General features: G+C 39.9%; 1 protein-coding gene and 1 pseudogene across 1 annotated transcript in view; one reads left to right on the top strand and one right to left on the bottom strand.

Moving 5' to 3' along the window:
• Positions 1-17,693, top strand: part of LOC131400528 (GTPase IMAP family member 1-like) — an 86,301-nt gene that overhangs the window by 29,613 nt on the left and 38,995 nt on the right. The window lies entirely within an intron of this gene.
• LOC131398934 (GTPase IMAP family member 4-like) lies at positions 11,705-17,041 on the bottom strand (annotated as a pseudogene).

The following is a 17,693-nucleotide window of genomic DNA, read 5'->3' as shown; positions in this document are numbered from 1 at the left end:
GAGAATCAGGTGGACAAGGTAAAGCCAAGATCTCTTAACATTTGATTTTTCATAATTTTTTATTATGGTAAAAACCACATAACATGAGATATACGGTCTTAGCAGATATTTAAGAGTACAGTACAGTATTCTTCACTATAAGCACAGTGTTTACAGCATATCTCTAGATCTTTTTCACCTTGCATGACTGAAATTCTATACCCATCGAACAGCAACTCCGCATTTTTCCCCAGCCCCTGGAAACCATGATTCTACTTATTGTTTCTATGAATTTGACTACTTTAGATACCTCATATAAGTAGAATAATGCAGTATTTGTCCTCTGTGTCTGGCTCATTTCACTTAGCATAATGTCTTCAAGGTTCGTCATATGTTCTAGCATTGACAGGATTTCTTTCTTTTTATCACTGAATAATATTCCACTATGGTGGTGGAATATTTTCTTTGTCCACTCATCGTGTTTCCACCTCTTGGCTATTGTGAAAACAACAGAAAACCCATTCTTTTCAAGCACACATGGAACGTTCTCCATAATAGATATGTTAGGTCACAAGGCAAGTCTTAGCAAATTTAAAGGATGGAAAACACAGCAAGGATCTTTTCTGACCGCAATAATATGAAACTAAAAATCAGTAAGCAAGAAAACTGGAAAAATCACAAAAATGTGGAAATTCAACAGTACCCTCCTGAGCAACCAATGGATCAAGGAAGAAGTCAAAAGGGAAATCAAAAAATATTTTGAAACAAACAAAAATGGAAACACAACATACCAAGACTTATGAAATATAGCAACAGTAATTCTGAGAGAGAAAGTTATAGAGATAAATGCCTACATTAAAAAAAGAAAGATCTCCAATAAGCAACTTAACTTTACATCTCAAGGAACCAGGAAAAGAACAAACTAAGCCCAAAGTTAGCGGAAGGGAGGAAATAACAAAGATCACAGCAAAAATAGAGACCAGAAATACAATAGAAAATCAACAAAACTAAGAGCTGGTTTTTTGAAAAGATAAGCAAAATTGACAAAGCTTTGGCTAGACTAATTTAAAAAAAAAAGAAGACTCAAATAAATAAAATTAGAAATGGAAGAGAAGACATTAGAACTGATACCACAGAAATAAAAAAGGATCATAAAAGACTACTATGAACAATTATATGCCAACAAATGTATAAACTAGAAAAAAATGGATAAATTCCTAGAAGCATACAGCTTACCAAAACTGAATCATGAATAAATAGAAAATCTGACCAGACCAATAACCAGTAAGGAGATTGAAGCAGTTAGTGAAAATCTCCCCGCAAAGAAAAGCCCATAGCATATAGCCTTACTGGTGAATTCTACCAAACATTTAAAGAAGAGTTAATACCAATCCTTCTCAAACTCTTCTAAAAACTGGAGAGGAGGGAAAGCTTCCAAACTCATTTTATGAGGCCAGAATAACCCTGATATCAAAACCAGACAATGATACTACAGGATAAGAAAACTACAAGCCAATATCCCTGATGAATATAGATGAAAAAAATCCCTAAAAAATGTTAGCAAACAGAATTCAACAGTACATTAAAAGGATCATACACCACAATCAAGTGGGATTTATCCCTGGGATGCAAGGATGGTTCAACATATGCAAATCCATCAATGTGGTACACCACATTAATAGAACGAAAGATAAAAATCATACAATCCTCTCAATAGATGCAGAAAAAGCATTAGACAAAAGCACAATATCCTTTCATGATAAAAACTCCCAACAAAGTGAGTATAAAAAGAACTTACGTCAATATAATGAAGGCCATATATGACAAGCCCACAGCTAACATCATGCTCAATCGTGAAGGGATGAAATCTTTTCCTTTAATTAGGAACAACACAATATGGCTGCTTTCACAGCTTTGCAGTATCCAATATGCTAGCCACCAGCCGCATGTGGCTTTTGAGCACTTGAAATGTAGCTGGTGAACCTGAGAAACTGAATTTTTTTTTAATTTTATTTAATTATAACTAGTTTTAATTAAATTAAGAAACTGAAGCAGTGTAAAATATTTTACCACGAAACACAGCTTTGTTGTTTTGGTAGAAATACATTTCACTCTAACTGTTGATCAGATATTATTGCTGTATTGTAACACCAATGTCAGCCCCATGCATTGTTTCTAAACATAGCATTGATCTAGTCAAAGTCAGCGGATTGATTCCGTTTGAATACTCTTTTTTACACACTCACATAATACTTTTATTTGAATACTTTATGTACACAGCATGAGTTACAGTGACACCTATCTACATTGTATTTGGTAATTAAATTTAAATACTGATATTATTTTATTTATAATTAAATTAATTTTTACTTAAAAAATAAGCATGGACAAATTTTCAACTTTGAAATGAAGGCGTGATACTGAGGCAGAATGACCGGAGATGACTGAGCATGTACAATGACTAGAACAGGGAAGACAGAACGAGACTGGAAGAAGAAATGTCACCAAATCCAGGACGAATCGCAATCGCAGTTTGCTGCAGTGCAGCAAAACCAAAAATAAAATGTTAGGGATATTTTCAGCAAATACATAGGGAGTTTGATCAAATGCTTCCTCTCAACAGTCAAAAACAGAATTGACAAAACTGGTAACTGGAAACAGAATTAAATGTCCAACAAAAAATTCTAGACAATTTTTAACAGGATCTGAGCTTGTAACTGGGACCAGCTATAAAACATCTCAGACTATTGGACAAAAATGCAAAACACTTTTAGTTGAAGAGATGGTAAAAGAAATCATTACTTTGGTTATGGAAAGTTTTGTTGGAAAATTTTAAGATGAAACACTTAAAAGCATATAAAATGTGAAAGATCTTCCATTAAGGAGCCAAACAGTTGCCCGTAGAAGACAAGACCTTTGTAATAACATCAAAGATCGATTGATTTAAAATGTGAAAATCTGCAAATATTTTTCTTTAGAGCTATATGGGGAGTGTGTTATAAGACACTGCCCAAATAATACTTTGAGCATCTCTTAAAGTATTCCTAAAGCTATGAAGAGATGTTGTAAACTTAGGGCAAAACAATCAAGTTAGTGGTGTATATATTTTTAAATCTTTTAAAATTGTAGATGAGAATTGTAGTAGAAATTTGGCACAAATCCCTGATAATGGAAGCCCTGCATGAGACCCCGGTCTCACTCTCATACTCTGTGCCCCAGAATAATGGGACCATGCTCGTTTCCACTTCCAGATCCTGCCTTTATTTTGCCTTGATTGATTCCAGAACCATTTCATCTCCTTCCAGTTACACAGAGTACTTAATTAGGAAAACTGAAGCCAATCTAGGTATTAACCTAGGATGTAATTTTAACCTAGGGAATGAGAGGCTTGCCCAAGCCTGGGAGGGCTGAGAATGCCAGGGTCTGGGAAACTAACTGGTGTGCTGAACTGTGTGGTTTTCAGGTGCCGTCAGCTGTGAAACAGCACTGCGGTCTACTTGCAATAGCTGCCAGACAGTGGTACTCCTCGTCCACCTTCCAAATATCACAGGAGCACCTCTCATTGGTAGACCCTAACTCGGACCTATCTGGAAATGGATGGTTAGGAATATCATTCCAGGCTCCTTTTCTGTGATACAGAGCACATAGAGGGACAATCAATGGTGCCATGTTTAGAAGAGAGGGTTCAGCACAGTTGAATAATTCACATGTAAGGATTCACCTTATATCTGACTTTCTTATAGAAACATTTCCTATCTCATCCAAGATGTCAGATAGGAGTTACAACTGTTTGATGCTGAGTATGCCAGGAACAAAGTACTGATTTATTATCTTGTATTTTAGTTACTTGCTGTCTCAGTGTACTAACACATACTGCCACAGTAGTGGGTGCCAGTGAATTCTTCCTTGTTCACCATTGTGTACCAAGTTCCTGGCATACATGAGGCTCTCACTAAGTATTTTTTCACTCTACCCCTTGGAGATTTGGTGAAACTTGGCTCAATTCATTTCATATAGACTTGAAATTCAATTCTTTAGCTGATTTCCACAATAACAGCATATACTAAGCATTCTGTAGGCTTTAGCATCTTTATTGGAGATTTTGAAAGTCACAGGGAGGGGTCCCACGGGCAGCCCTTGGCATTTCTACACCAAGTTGACGGTCATCCCTCTGTCTTGGAAGGAAGAGGTGCTCATCCCTCCAGCACCCAGGAAGGAGGAACTCTGGAGTGCCACCTCATAAATCCTCTGCCTCTCAGGAAAGGCAAAGGGGTTGATCTGTTTCAGGATGTGAGGATGTTAGGAGAGCCTGACATCCATTAGACAACTTCCCACTATTATTTTTACTTTTCAAAAACAGGAAGCAGAAGGGCTCCTGACTTTATGGTCAAAACAAAAACAAAAACGGGTAACAGACTGTACTCTCTCCCTTTTGGCCGGTTGTGACCAGACACGACCTGCACTTTTGGTTACTCATTCCTCTCTACAGACTGACCAAAGAAGTTCTCCTTCTGGCAGGTCCAGCTAAGTCTTACTCTTTTGGTTTCACCTTCTCAGACGGTGACTCTCTGGTTGTCAGGTGGCCCCATTACATGCAACTAGCTCTCTTCCATTCAGGGAGAAAAATGAAGACATCTAACATTGGCATCTGGTCTCTGCTGTGGTCTCCACTTCATCTTTACTAGGGAGACCTTGAATTTTTGTGGAAATACGGTATTTTGTCTTATTTGATTCAGTGCTTTGTGTGTATACTTTTCCTTCAGAATCCTGGAGGGGAGAAGGGTCTTTGGAGCCGTAGATCTAGCTGGTAACATTTGGAATGGAGGAAATGCCTTGAGCATGATTGAAGTGACTTTCAAACACAGGATATTAGCTCCAGTGCAGTGACTCTCGAAGGATGGTCCTGGACAAGTAGCATCAGCAGTGCCTGGGAACTTGTTAGGAATGCAGATTCTCAGGCTTCACCCCCACACCTACTGAATTAGAAACTTTGTGTTTTAACAAGCCCTCCAGGTGTCTCTGATGCATGCTAATGGTTCACAAAATACAGAGAAAAACTTGAATAATCAGGTTCTAATACTAAAAGAATATTAACAAAAATTTGTCAAAAGACGACAGCCTTGCAAGCCTGGGTATTTTCTTTAGAATTGATTGTCTGTATTCTATCACATCTCCAATATGCATAACAAGGCTCATTTTAGTCGCTAGGCAATAACACTTTATAAGGTAGAAGTCCAGATAATGAGAGATGGGGACACCCCCTTGTCTTACAGGGGAAAGGAAACAGAGAGGAAGACAGAAGAACAAAGCAATCAGATGTTTATCCTAAATGTTGTCTCTCTAGGTTCAGAAAACAATAAGTCTATTAGATAGTTGAGTTCTAGTTATCCCTCGAGCTGTGGTCTGGAAAGTGCCCTGAGGGGAAAAGCCTTTTAAACATGGGTGTCACCCTATGCAGTCCTTGCTCCCAGGATCAAAACACTTTCAGTTTCTATCTGGTTTTGATTGCCATCTGGTGCTTTCCAGTATTTGATTCTTAATAGTTTATCCAAAGTTTACCTAGGTTGTTTGGTCTGTTATAAGCCTCGCTGTTATTTTGGGAACCAGACTCAAGCTCTCAGGTTTGATTTTCTTGTTCTTTCCATGGTTCATGGATAAAATGACCAGAGTTGAGAATTATATGAACATTTGGTTGGGAGACTGTCAAAGGAATTTCCCAGGGGGGTGGGAGTGAGGTCACTGCAGAGCGAGGTGTGGAGCACACTCACCCACACTGCATGTGGCACACGCTGCTGGGCATCTGCTTACTAGCCATTCGCCCCTTCTTCCTCACTAACAAAAGCAACGCGCCCATGTGAAATACTAAATTGCACAGTGTTTCTTGCAGCTGTGGTAACTGTATGACCAAGAGATATAACCAGAAGTCCCGTGGGGATTTCTGGTTGGCTTTGCTTTTGTATTTTAAGTGCCATTCTGTCTTCCTTATTGTTCCTGTCTTCTTTCTGCCTGCAATTCAGACAAGAGGCTGAAGGTAAAGCAGCCATCTTGCCACTTTGAGGACAAAGTTACTTGCAAAGAATGGTGGAGCAGGTAGGGAGAAAAAAAATCAAGGTCTTTGGAAGTTACGTCAGTTCTGGACTTGCCACCCATAAACATCTTGTTATATCAAAATTGAATCCCTTGTTTGTTAAGCCACTTTAGTGAAGTTTCTCTGACATGCAGCCAAAAACGCTCTCTGGCTAACATCCCAGGACTGAATGAGAGGCGCTGCCAGACCAGCCACAGGGAATTCTGGACCAGCAGCAGCCGAGTTGTGGTGAAGTCAGCCAGGGAGCCCCCCAAAGGGCACCGCCTGAATTGAGAAATTAGCTCTGGGTTACACCAGCTTGTGGACTTCCTTGTTGGGGGCCAGCGGGACTTCAGAGACCTGACAGACAAGGAACATCACCCAAGAAGTAGAGGAGACAGGGGCTGAGGCCTGGGGACCCCATCTTTCTCCACAAGCCACTATGTCACATGAGGCACCCATCCCCCACTGAAGGAGAGAAACACGACTGTGAGGGGTTGGCTCTCTAAGTCACCTAAATAGAGGAACTAAACACCATCTAAAGGGGCTCCTTAACAGGTCAGATTGGACTGGTTTAAATAAGAGTAAATATTTGGTTATATTTGCTCCCTAGAAGTAATGGATGGGAGCTAGGAAAGATTATAAAATTATAGACAAAATAAAAATTTGCATTTTGTCTCTACGCCCTGCATGTTTGATTTTGCCATGTAGGGTTTTGCAGTGAATTCCGAATTGTTCCACAAGAGGCACTTGACTTATAGCCTCAAGGGACTCTTTTTCACAAGCTTGTTCAAAGCATTTTCCTACAAAGGCAACTATTACCTCAAGAGGAATTAAAAGTAGAGTTAAAATCTCTCTGTATCAGTATGCTCTCTCATAAATCCAGTATCAGAGATATAATGCCTAAGAAGATGTATGTACCACATAACACAGCAACCGTGTTTATGAAGCAAACACCACAGGAAATGCAAGGAGATGTGGATTCAAATGCTCTAGTAATAGGAAACTTTAATGCACCATTATCAGCAAAAGTACAATCAAGTAGACAAAAAATAAGAAAGGAGATAGGAGAATTAAACAATATAATTAAGAAAGTAGATCTCATAGATATATAGAGAATACACTCTCTTTGCAATAGTAACAGAGAATACATCTTTTTTCAATGCACATGGAACATTCACAAAAATTGATCATATAATAATAAATATTAGCAAACATCAGTGAGTTCTATAAAGTAGGAATATTACAAGCAACACTTTCTGATCACAATGCAATAAAACCAGAAATGACTTTTGAAAAATAGTCTTTCCACCTGGAAACTAAAATACCTTGTACTAAACAACTCTTGTTGAAAAGAAAAATACAAACTGAGACTTTAGAATTTCTTAGAGGTCTTAATAATGAACACACTAAATATCAGAAGCTATAGAATTCATTTAAAGAAATGATCACAGGAAAATGCATTGCACCAAAGACTTTTTCAATGAAAATAGATTAATTAAATTCTCACTTCAAAAATCTAGAAAAAGTACAATAAAGTAAACCAAAAGAAAGCACAAGTATGGAAAAGAAAAATTAGTGTAGTAGAGAATAAAAAACATCAGACAATTAATAAATCAAAATCCTGGTTTATTGAAAAAAATTAAAATACACAAACTACTAATTAAATTGTTTAAGAAAAAAAGAGAAAAGAGCACAAATAAAATTTTCAAAATGACAAGAGGAAATAACCATTGAAATAGAACAAATTTTAACAATATAACCTCTTTGCAAATATATCTGAAAACTTAGATAAAATGGATAATTTCCTAGGGAAATACAGATTACCAAAATTGTCTACATTAGAGAAAGAAAACTTAAATAGGCCAATTTACATGGAAGAAATAGATAAAGCTATTAAGATACCGTAACATGTAGTAAGCACTAGGACTAGATTATTTTGCATGAAAATTCTTCCAAACCTTCAAAGTCCAGATAGTTCCAGTGCATTGAAATGAACAGAAATTTCCTAATTCTTTTTCAAAACAAGTATAACCTTTATACCTAAGCCTGATAAAAACAGTACAAAAAGAGAAAACTATAGACTGATAAACAAGTGACAAGCAATAAGATGTATTAGAGGAAGCCATTTGGGTTAAAACTAATCTGGCCTGACCTTGTTTTACCAAATGGGCCTGACATGGCCTGTTGAGCACGCTTTGTATATCTGCTTTAAGTACTTACTATGTCCCAAAGACAATAACAAAGCCCTTAAAGATAAGGATGTAACTTCCCCCACATCAGCATTTCCTTAAGGATAAGCATCTCTCCCTAAACTGAGGATTGATTGTTGACCTGCTGCACTCACCTTGTGACCCTCCACCTTGCAACCACCAACCTGCTGTGTTCACCAAATTGCTGTGCCGGCAAAGCAATCTTGTGACAATTGTACAAGGAACATTCCAATCATATGTGATACATGCTCTTTGATGGTATATAACCACTTTGTACACCCCACTTCTTTGGAGTGTTCCATTCCTTTGTGAAAGGACTCTCCCGGGCTATATGGTCCTCAGGCTTGGCTCATCATAAACTCACCCCAATTTTGATTTATAGATCGTCTATGGATTATTTGTGTTGTCAAGACCAATATCTTTCATAAATATCAATACAAAAATACTAAATAAAATATTAACAAATAGATTTCAACACCATGTTAAGAATGTGATACATTATGACCAAGTGGAATTTAAAGCAGAAATAAAAATTGTTTCAATATTTGTAAATCTATTAATATCATTCACCTTGTGAATAGATTTAAGGAAAAAGAATCATAAGATTATTCCCACAGATGACCTTAAAAAAGCCGTTGACAAAATTCAATCATCATTCATGAAAGAAACTCAAGAAAATAGTGATTGGTGGATACTTGCTTAATATGATTATACACACACACATGTATGCACACAAAATTACATCTTATATACTACTGTAGTCCAGTATCTCACTTGACTGGGAAATGCTGCAGGCATACCCAGGAACAAAGCAAGCATGCCCATCGACTGTTATTCAACATTAGAAGGGAGGTTTTAGCCAATGCAATTAGACAAGAAAAGTCAATCAGGGGCTTAAGAATAAGTAAAGAAGAAGTGATAAACTGTGGTATTCCCCTAAGATGGAGTACTATTCAATAGAAGAGTACAAGCTATTAATATGCACAAATTGGATGATTCTCAAAGTCATTATGCTAAGTGAATGAAGCCAATCTCAAAAGGGACTTGGTTTTACTTATGTCTAGATTCTCCGTGTCTGGTATAAAATCTACAATGAAGTGCAAAATCAATGAATGTTAATGAATGGATGAATAGGTATAGACTCCCAAAATGCTTGAGAGAAAGGAGCATGCCACATGCCTCATTCTCCTATTGTATTAATCACAATGCATAGTATTTATTAAGGATCTAGTGCTCTGGCAGAGAAATGGGTGACACTGCTCTCAGGGTATTTTATGTGGGTTTCTCATCTCCTCGTTGCTTCTCAAGAGCAGAACATTTTCTTTGCCTCATCTACAGCATTAACCTGAATGCAAGGGTAAGAATAATTGAGTGCTTTGACACATAAAAGAACCACTGCTGTTAAAGACTTCTTTTTTCAGATTAAACCTGTATTTACCTTTTCTTTGGGGGCATCTGTGGCTCTTTGCTTATAGAAGATTCTAATATAATAGGATGGTAGATTTGTAACTCAGAGCTGTGGCTAAAACTCCAATGATTAAAACAAGAGACACAAGGGGTCGGCCTGGTGGCACAGGTGGTTAAGTGCACTCACTCTGCTGCTGCCACCCTGGGTTTGCTGGTTCAGATCCCGGGCATGCACCGATTCACCGCTTGTCAGGCCATGCTGTAGCGGTGTCCCATATAAAGTGGAGGAAGATGGGCATGGATGTTAGCCCATAGCCAGTCTTCCTCAGCAAAAAGAGGAGGATTGGCAGATGTTAGCTCAGGGCCAATGTTCCTCACAAAAAAAAAAAAAAAAAACAAGAGACACAAAATGCACTCATGTTCTGCAGAGTGAAACCAAATCTGTCTCCCTTGGAATGACTATTTCTAAAGGAATTATGAGCTTCTCCATGTGGTGCTTCTCTTTCCCTTGAGCCTTTGCTAACTTTTATTAAGTGTACAGTCTAAACTCATTTGTGTTTTGGGGAAATAAGAGAGAGGTATACGTCCTATTTTGGGCAAATGGCTTGGGGCAAGGAGAAGCCAATTTCAAGATGGCAGAGCAAGTTGGCATAAGTCACATATGCCCACCAGGACATGTTGCTAGAACATGGAAATGTGCTTTGGGAAATCCTAGAAATTATTAGGTGAGAAGGACCCTGTAGAAAAGTAGCAAAGGATTAGGGACTTCAACTCTTGTTGTCCAAATATTAAAGGGAATTTTTGCACCAGGAAAACCACCAAGGTCTCAGAAACCCTGGTTACACATAATTTCTATCAGCACATAATGAATGAACCCAAGGAGAATGTGGTCTTCGACTGGCAGAGGGGTTGAGAACATGGCTCAAATCTTCCAGGGAAAAGGAGAGATGTCTTGAAGGTAGACCAAAACTATCTCCAAAATAATCTTGAACTTTTACCAAAAAGTGAAATTCATCCCTGTGTTCTTAGAAGAAGTAGTAGAGAAGTGGTATTAAAAAAAACAAAAAACAAAACAGATTTCAATTTTACACAAATAAGAGAGAACAGAAAAATGTTATTATAGGAACAATAAGCAAATAATTCAACTGGGTGAGCAGCAGTGTTCAGATGACCTGCCAAGCAGTAAGTAATCAAGATGTGGGGTTATGCAGGTGGGGTGTCAGCAGTTAGTTTCACAGGAAAAGAAGAGAACTGGTTATTCAGCAAACCGGTGACTTTGACGTTGGTCAGACTTTCTACAGACACATCTGAATATACCAAACATTGTTAGCCTATCTTTTGAATCTCTGTCTTTCTCACTTTCTGGCATTTCACCTAGTTGAGTTCTGAGAGATCTATTTTCCAGACAACTCTTTTTTAACACTTCAATGGGCAGACGATAAGGAACAATTTGAGTCCTTCTGTAAAAACGGAATTAAACAAATTTACATTCATCTAGAAATAATTCTATAAGCTTAACTAATTCTATAAGTTTAACTAATGCAAAGAACTGATCTTTCTAACAAACTGTATGGGTAAGATGATCACTGTGCTCTTAAAGGCAAAAATAAGTAAGAAGAAGGCCCAGGGGGGAATTATTTGCCAATCTGGAAAGAATCTAGAGGAGAAATATTTAATAGGGACAAATAGAGAGAGCTCGGGGTCATCTTCTTTGGGCTCCTGCATTCCTTTTCTCTGTGGCTCTGAGAAAGAATTCACAAGATACGGAGCATCAATACTTTCTGCTTTGGAGTTTCACAAATTGAGAATTTGTCCCTCCCTGTTAAATCTACCCAACATCTACTGATTGCCAACAGTGAAGTTTACTACACTACTTCGTGTTGCTTCCTGCATTATCTTATAAGGAACAGCTACCAGCAGCAGCTCGGATTTCTCTTCTTGAACCGTTCTGTTTCCTCCTCTGAGAGGAGGAAACCAGCGTACTCTGACTTTGGTAAATGAGTGGCAGGGCAACTCGAAAATATGCAGGAACTATAGACACATTTTCATTAAGTTTAATCTTCCTTAAACAGACGTGAGAAGACAAAGAAAGCAATCTCCAATGCTCTAATGATTAATTCAAGCATCCTATTCTGACTCTCAACTTCATTTCTGGCATATTGCTGCTGTGAAGCACAGAGAGCCTCCTTTTCTGCTAATTCCCTCTCCATTTGTGCCTTTCTCTTCTGCTGCTCCAGTTTATCTTCCAACTTTCTGATTTTCTCTTCATACTCCCCTCTTATCAGCACTACCTCTCTCTCCAGCTCTGCTCTGTAATATTCTTGCACCGCTTGAGTTTGTTTCTGAATCTCCTCCTCCGCCCTTTGGTACATCTTATTAGTGTAGCATCCTCCTTTGTTCTCCATCACCGTGTGATCGACCAGGACCAGCAGCTGGGCCCTCTGGGCCTCCTGCTCAGCTCCCGTCGCCTTATTGTTGAACACACAGTAACGATCACCAAACTGGCGTGTCAACTCTTGAATGCCTTTTGGAGCTACCTTTAGATAATCATGCAAGTCGGTGCCACCCAAGTCATCTTTCTGGGTGAACAAGAGAATCATGTATCTCCTAGCTCTGTCCAAACATTTTCAGGATCTTCTCAGTGGCCTTGTGCTCTTCTGGGATGTAACAGCCCAGTGGGACCACCAGGGGCAGAGCGTGAGGCCCCGGGGAGGACAGGAGGATGCAACGAGCTATCTCCTTGTGCGTGTCGGCATCCTGTACCTCGGTGTCGAAAATGCCATGCGTATCCACGACAACAATTTCTCTCCAGTGCCACGTGCTACTCCCTTTTTCGCATGACTTGGTGATGGATATTGCTGCAATGCTGGAACGAAACACTTTCTTTCCGAGGATGCTGTTCCCTGTTGCACTTTTTCCTGCGCCAGTCTTACCCACTAAGACAAGTTTCAGTTGCGAATCTCTGGCGTCTTGGTTTCCAAGCCCTGGGACGTCAGGGAACAAAAGCCACAGTGTTAGGTTCCACCTTTGACTGTTTCTCCCGCAGGGCCCTCACCCACTGGTGCCCTCCGCTATTGCCCACTAGGGTGCTCTCCCTTGAGTTACCTCTGCACTCACGGGAAGTCTATAGAAAGTCCTCTGGGCCTGATGTTCCTCTTGCAGTACTTAGGGAATGCTCAAGTAGTTTTCAGGATTTCCTCAAGGTTCTTACTCTGACTTTTTGCAGCTAAGTAGCCCAGAGAAGAGGAAACAGAAAAGTTCAAGACAAGAACTCTGAGTTGCTGCTGGTAGCTGTTCCTCATAAGATAATGCAGGAAGCAACACAAAACCTGACTTTGGGACGTTGCAGAGGGAGATTTTCCCCCCCAATTTATATCCAAAATGGAATTTTCTTCCTATTAAGCAGCCAGGTGGGTGGCTATCCAGCTCATCTCACCATTGCAGGGTAGAAAAGGGCTACCCATGCAGGAATAACAAAGTATCCCTTTGTATTTCATACACAACCATACTTTCAGGGATTATGACCCACAGGAGAACAAAATACCCAATACTTAAAGTTAATGACTTTAGGTTTAGCAAATCAAGAAAAGTCAATGCTAGACATATTGACAGAAATTTAGTGAAGTATTTATATTTTAAATTAATAGGTTGAAGAATTATAGCCAGAAAATATTGACAGTTCTCTGGAGTTACTATAAAATCCTTTGATACATATTAAGTGAAAAAAACTTCTACAGATTAGCATCAGTAGAGTTATACTTTTCTTAGTTTCATTGGTTAAGCATATTCCACTTTCTAGGAAAGTTGCAAGTTAATTTCAGAGCAGCATACCATATCAACTGAAACTATGTTTTCTAAATATCTGTGCCTTAGGTTAAACACCAGATAATCTATATGACTTTTTCTGTATTTGTATTCCGTAATTCTCCACATAATTCTTTAGTGTGTCTATAAAGTTGAAGTCTTCATGATTCATTAAGCATAGACTGGGAGCACGTGGAAGGCAACTGACGACCACATTTGAGAGCCTGCCTCTCCAAAAAAAGAGACTCTGCCAGCACAGCCCTTGAATAAGACTGGTTCCTGCATAAGGAATCCTGTATTATAATCATCTATTTCATCTTTGAGATAATGCATACATTATCGTACTTACAACATTACAGACCATGTTATTAACTCCGTTTTATTTTTCGGAGATATCGTCACCATTCACACAGTTCCTCACACCAAAAATCTAGGAATTGCTCTTGATTCCTCTCTTTCCCTTATTTTCCATTTCCAACCCATCAGCAAGTTCTCTTGGCTTCATCCATCTTCTCTCCGTCTTGAAGACCATCATTCTAGTCCAAGCTACCATCACCATCCATGCCTCAGTGATTTCCTGACTGGTCTCTCTACTTCCATTTTTCCCCCTCAATCTATTCTGTAACTGGAATAATCTTTTAAAAATATCAATCAAACAGAGGAGTGATGTTGTAGAAGCCCCCGCTCTGGCTTCCACAAAGTCTGTAGTTAGTCTCCATCTCCTACACACTTTATGCTAAAATTTTTGCTAATCTAGAGATTAGTAAAACCATTCCTAAAGTAGTTTCCCATATTTGATAACCAGAATCCTGGAATGAGAGAAGAAAATTTCTAGAAGCTGAGTATATTGCATACAGGATGGCTAAGGTTATGCAAGGAAAAATGTGGGTGGGAGTTCAGATTGTTATTTAGTTATCGTCATTGTGGAAGACTCCAACCCAAGGCTGTCCTGAGGGAACTGGTTGGCTGTAGAGAGACGGGGTAGGAAAATCATGAGAGGTGAAAGAAAAAGGCACCAAAGGCCAGTTCCAACACCACAACCCTTTGCCAACATTGATAGCATATGGATGACGATCTATATGAGAGATCGTACATACAGCCATGAATTATTCCCATCTCTGGACACATGCAGCTGGGATGTGGATTTGCAGCTCCTCCCATCAAGATGCTGAGTCTATTTCTCCAAGCTTTGAATCTGTGTGGGCTGTGTGATTTGTTTTGGACCACAGGACAGTAAAAACATGATGCAAGCAGAGACTCCAAAAGTGCTGATGCATTGTGGCTTGCCTTCTCTTTCTGTTCTTCTGAACCCTGCAACTGCCCTGCAAAGAGGCCTGGACTAGCCTCCTTGATGATGAGAGACACAAGGCCCAGTTATCCCTGTCACCGTGGTCTTCCCAAGAGCCTGCTAACTACCAGACATGCCCATGAGGCTATCCAAGATTATCCAGTTGTATCCTGAACCACTAGCTTACCACAGATGCATGAGCAAGTCTGGGTGAGATTAGCAAAGTTGACCCAGACTCAAGATCTGCCCAGCTAACCCACAAAATCGAGAGCCAGCTGAATGGTTTTAGGTGGATAAATGGTGGGGTGGTTTGCTAAATGAGCAAAAGCTCGACTGCTGTGGTCAATTTCCATGGATAAGGGAGTAGAGGGAGGTTATGTGACAGAACCAGATGAGTTGGTCTCTTGAATTTGTTGGTTATAGTGAGGCCACGAGGAGCAGGGAAATTAGGGACCTGAATGAGGAATCAATTACTCCCACGTTCCTCCTTCCCAGTCATCTCCCAGGCTGAAAAGAGGAGCAGAAAAACAACTAGACAGGCTATACCTGGATGCTCTGGTGTATCCACTTTGTAGGAAGTAGTAGGACATAAGAACCCTCACCAAGCCTGGGATCGATCAGGATAGTTTCACCTCTTTATTCATAGCTTTTATGCTACATTATGATGAGAAAGTGGAGAGGGTCAAGAGAAATGATAGTGCAGGGTGAATGAAGCGAAAATGAGAAATGAGGTTGGAAATAGTTTGCTCTTGCTCAGATGGGGACTGGCTGACAGGTCATGAGGAACCTGCCTGGCTGGGGCGCCCAGAGCACCCACTCACCGTGGCTGTTTCTGGGCTCGCCAGGGTTGGAACTCGTACTGCAGTATTGGGCTGCCATTGTACTTTGAATTCCTGTAGATAAAGAAACATAACTATGTCATTTTAGGGGAATGGAGTGTGACTGGAAACCTCAACTTTCTGTAGCCAACAGTTTCTATTTTTCCATTAATTTGCTACTAGATTTCTCTGCCCCTACTTTCCAACACTTCTCCCCAACTCTCCATTTTCAGATTGTTCCTTTTTCTTTACACGAACATAAATGCTTCACGTGCTTCCTCAGCACTGTTTCTGTGCACGCTTCCCCCTCTCTATTCAGTGAATTATTGGTTTGCACACCATTTAAATGTGGTCTGTAGCCTAGAGCCTCCACAGAGTTGTGAACTTTTATATCCCATTCAACTTCTCTAGTTGGCAATTCCAAGGCATCTCAAACATTACTCAGACGAAACGGAACCCTTGACCTCCACCCCCAACCTGCTCAACCTCCATCATTCCCCGTTTCAGTAAATAGCATCACCGCTCAGCCAGTGGCTCAGGTGGAATCATGGGGTCATCTACAACTCTTCTTTCCTCACTGCTCATCAGTCCATCACTAAATCCTATTGCTCCTACTTCCAAAAGCACAAAATTATCCTTTTCTCCTCATCTTCATGTTAATCCAACCCACTCTCATTTGTTTGCAATGTAACAGGCTCCTAACTGATCATCTCACATGCCTTTTTAAAACTTAAATTTGGTTATTTTTCTTGTTTAAATTCTTTAATAGCTTTCTATTGCTTTTTGTAAAAAAAACTGTTGAAAATCCTTGGATGGTCCATAAGGCCCTACATGATCAATAACTCGCTCTCTCAAAAGGCTTTAACCATACTGGCCTCCTCAATGTTCCCAGAACCTCTGAGCTCCTTCCAACTTCCAGACCCTTGAGGAACAGTTCCCTCTCCCTGGAGCACTTCATCTTCAATCCATTGCCCAGCTCATTCCTGCTCAGCCCTCAGCCCTCAGCTCTCTCTCTGTCACTTCTCCAGAGAGGGCCACTCCAAGTTCCCCACGGAGCTCACCCGCTCACCCAACTCTATTCCTGACAGCTTCAAATTTATTTATGAATTCTACAAATGGCGAAAGGAATCTTTATTTGTATAAGTATCCTCTGAGCAGTGACCCCTGAAAGAGGCATTCATATATGAGGCTCAGCCTTGAAAACAGATTACAGTCTAAAGTCAGCAAAGACGGGAAACAGGAACTAATGAGAAATATATTCTGAGAGCAAGTCAGCCAGGAGGTTTCAGATATAGACCCAGGGGTGAGGTCATCTCTCTACCAAATCACACATTTTCCTCCCTCCCTCCCCCTACCCACAAACACCCCTATTCCCTTACCTGGAAAATCTGAGTCCTGCTCGCTCCTCTAACTTTCAAGGCAATGCTAAGCCATGATATTGAGAGAGGAGGAGAGAGGAAGTGAGGGGAGGAGCTGTCCAAACTTGCTCATGCAAGAAACCTGCCCACCTTCTCATCTAGCAGCACTAATAGAACTTTCTGCAATGACGGAGTTGTTTTGTGTGGTCCAATATAATAACCTTTAGCCACATGGGCTGTTGAGCACAAGAAATGTAATGAGTGTGGTTGTAGAATTGGATTTTTAATTTTATTTCATTTTAATTACTTAAAGTTAAAGTTAAATAGCCACACCTGCCTAGTGGGTACCATATTAGAACACACAAAAATTCTACAGGGAGGAAAGAAATATGGGTCATGCTGTGAAACTCTGGAAGAAACTGCTGGGTCAGTACAGAGAGTTGCCAGCTATTTTGAAAGACATATGGATCCCTGGACCCACTTTTCAGCACAACAGGCCTCCCAGCCCAATTTTTACCCCCAGTTCTTCAGGCTTGTAACAGTGTAAGCAGCTACCACCTCCTCTCCTTCCTTCTAATGATGTGGAAGACAGAGCAAGAATTGTTATTTCCAGGGTGTCTCTTCTGAATCATCTGCTGAAGGAAAGAGCAACTGATCTTCATTTGACTAATTAGGATGGGCCCAAAATCACCCCGTGAGATAGTACTAGAACCATTTGGAATAATCTAAGCATTGACATCTGACACTATCTGCCAGGAA

The sequence above is a fragment of the Diceros bicornis genome, chromosome 3 (genome assembly GCF_020826845.1).
Source record: "Diceros bicornis minor isolate mBicDic1 chromosome 3, mDicBic1.mat.cur, whole genome shotgun sequence".
NCBI lineage: Eukaryota > Metazoa > Chordata > Mammalia > Perissodactyla > Rhinocerotidae > Diceros > Diceros bicornis.
The sequence above is the reverse complement of the archived record's forward strand: the minus strand, read 5'-3'. Positions and strand labels throughout refer to the sequence as shown.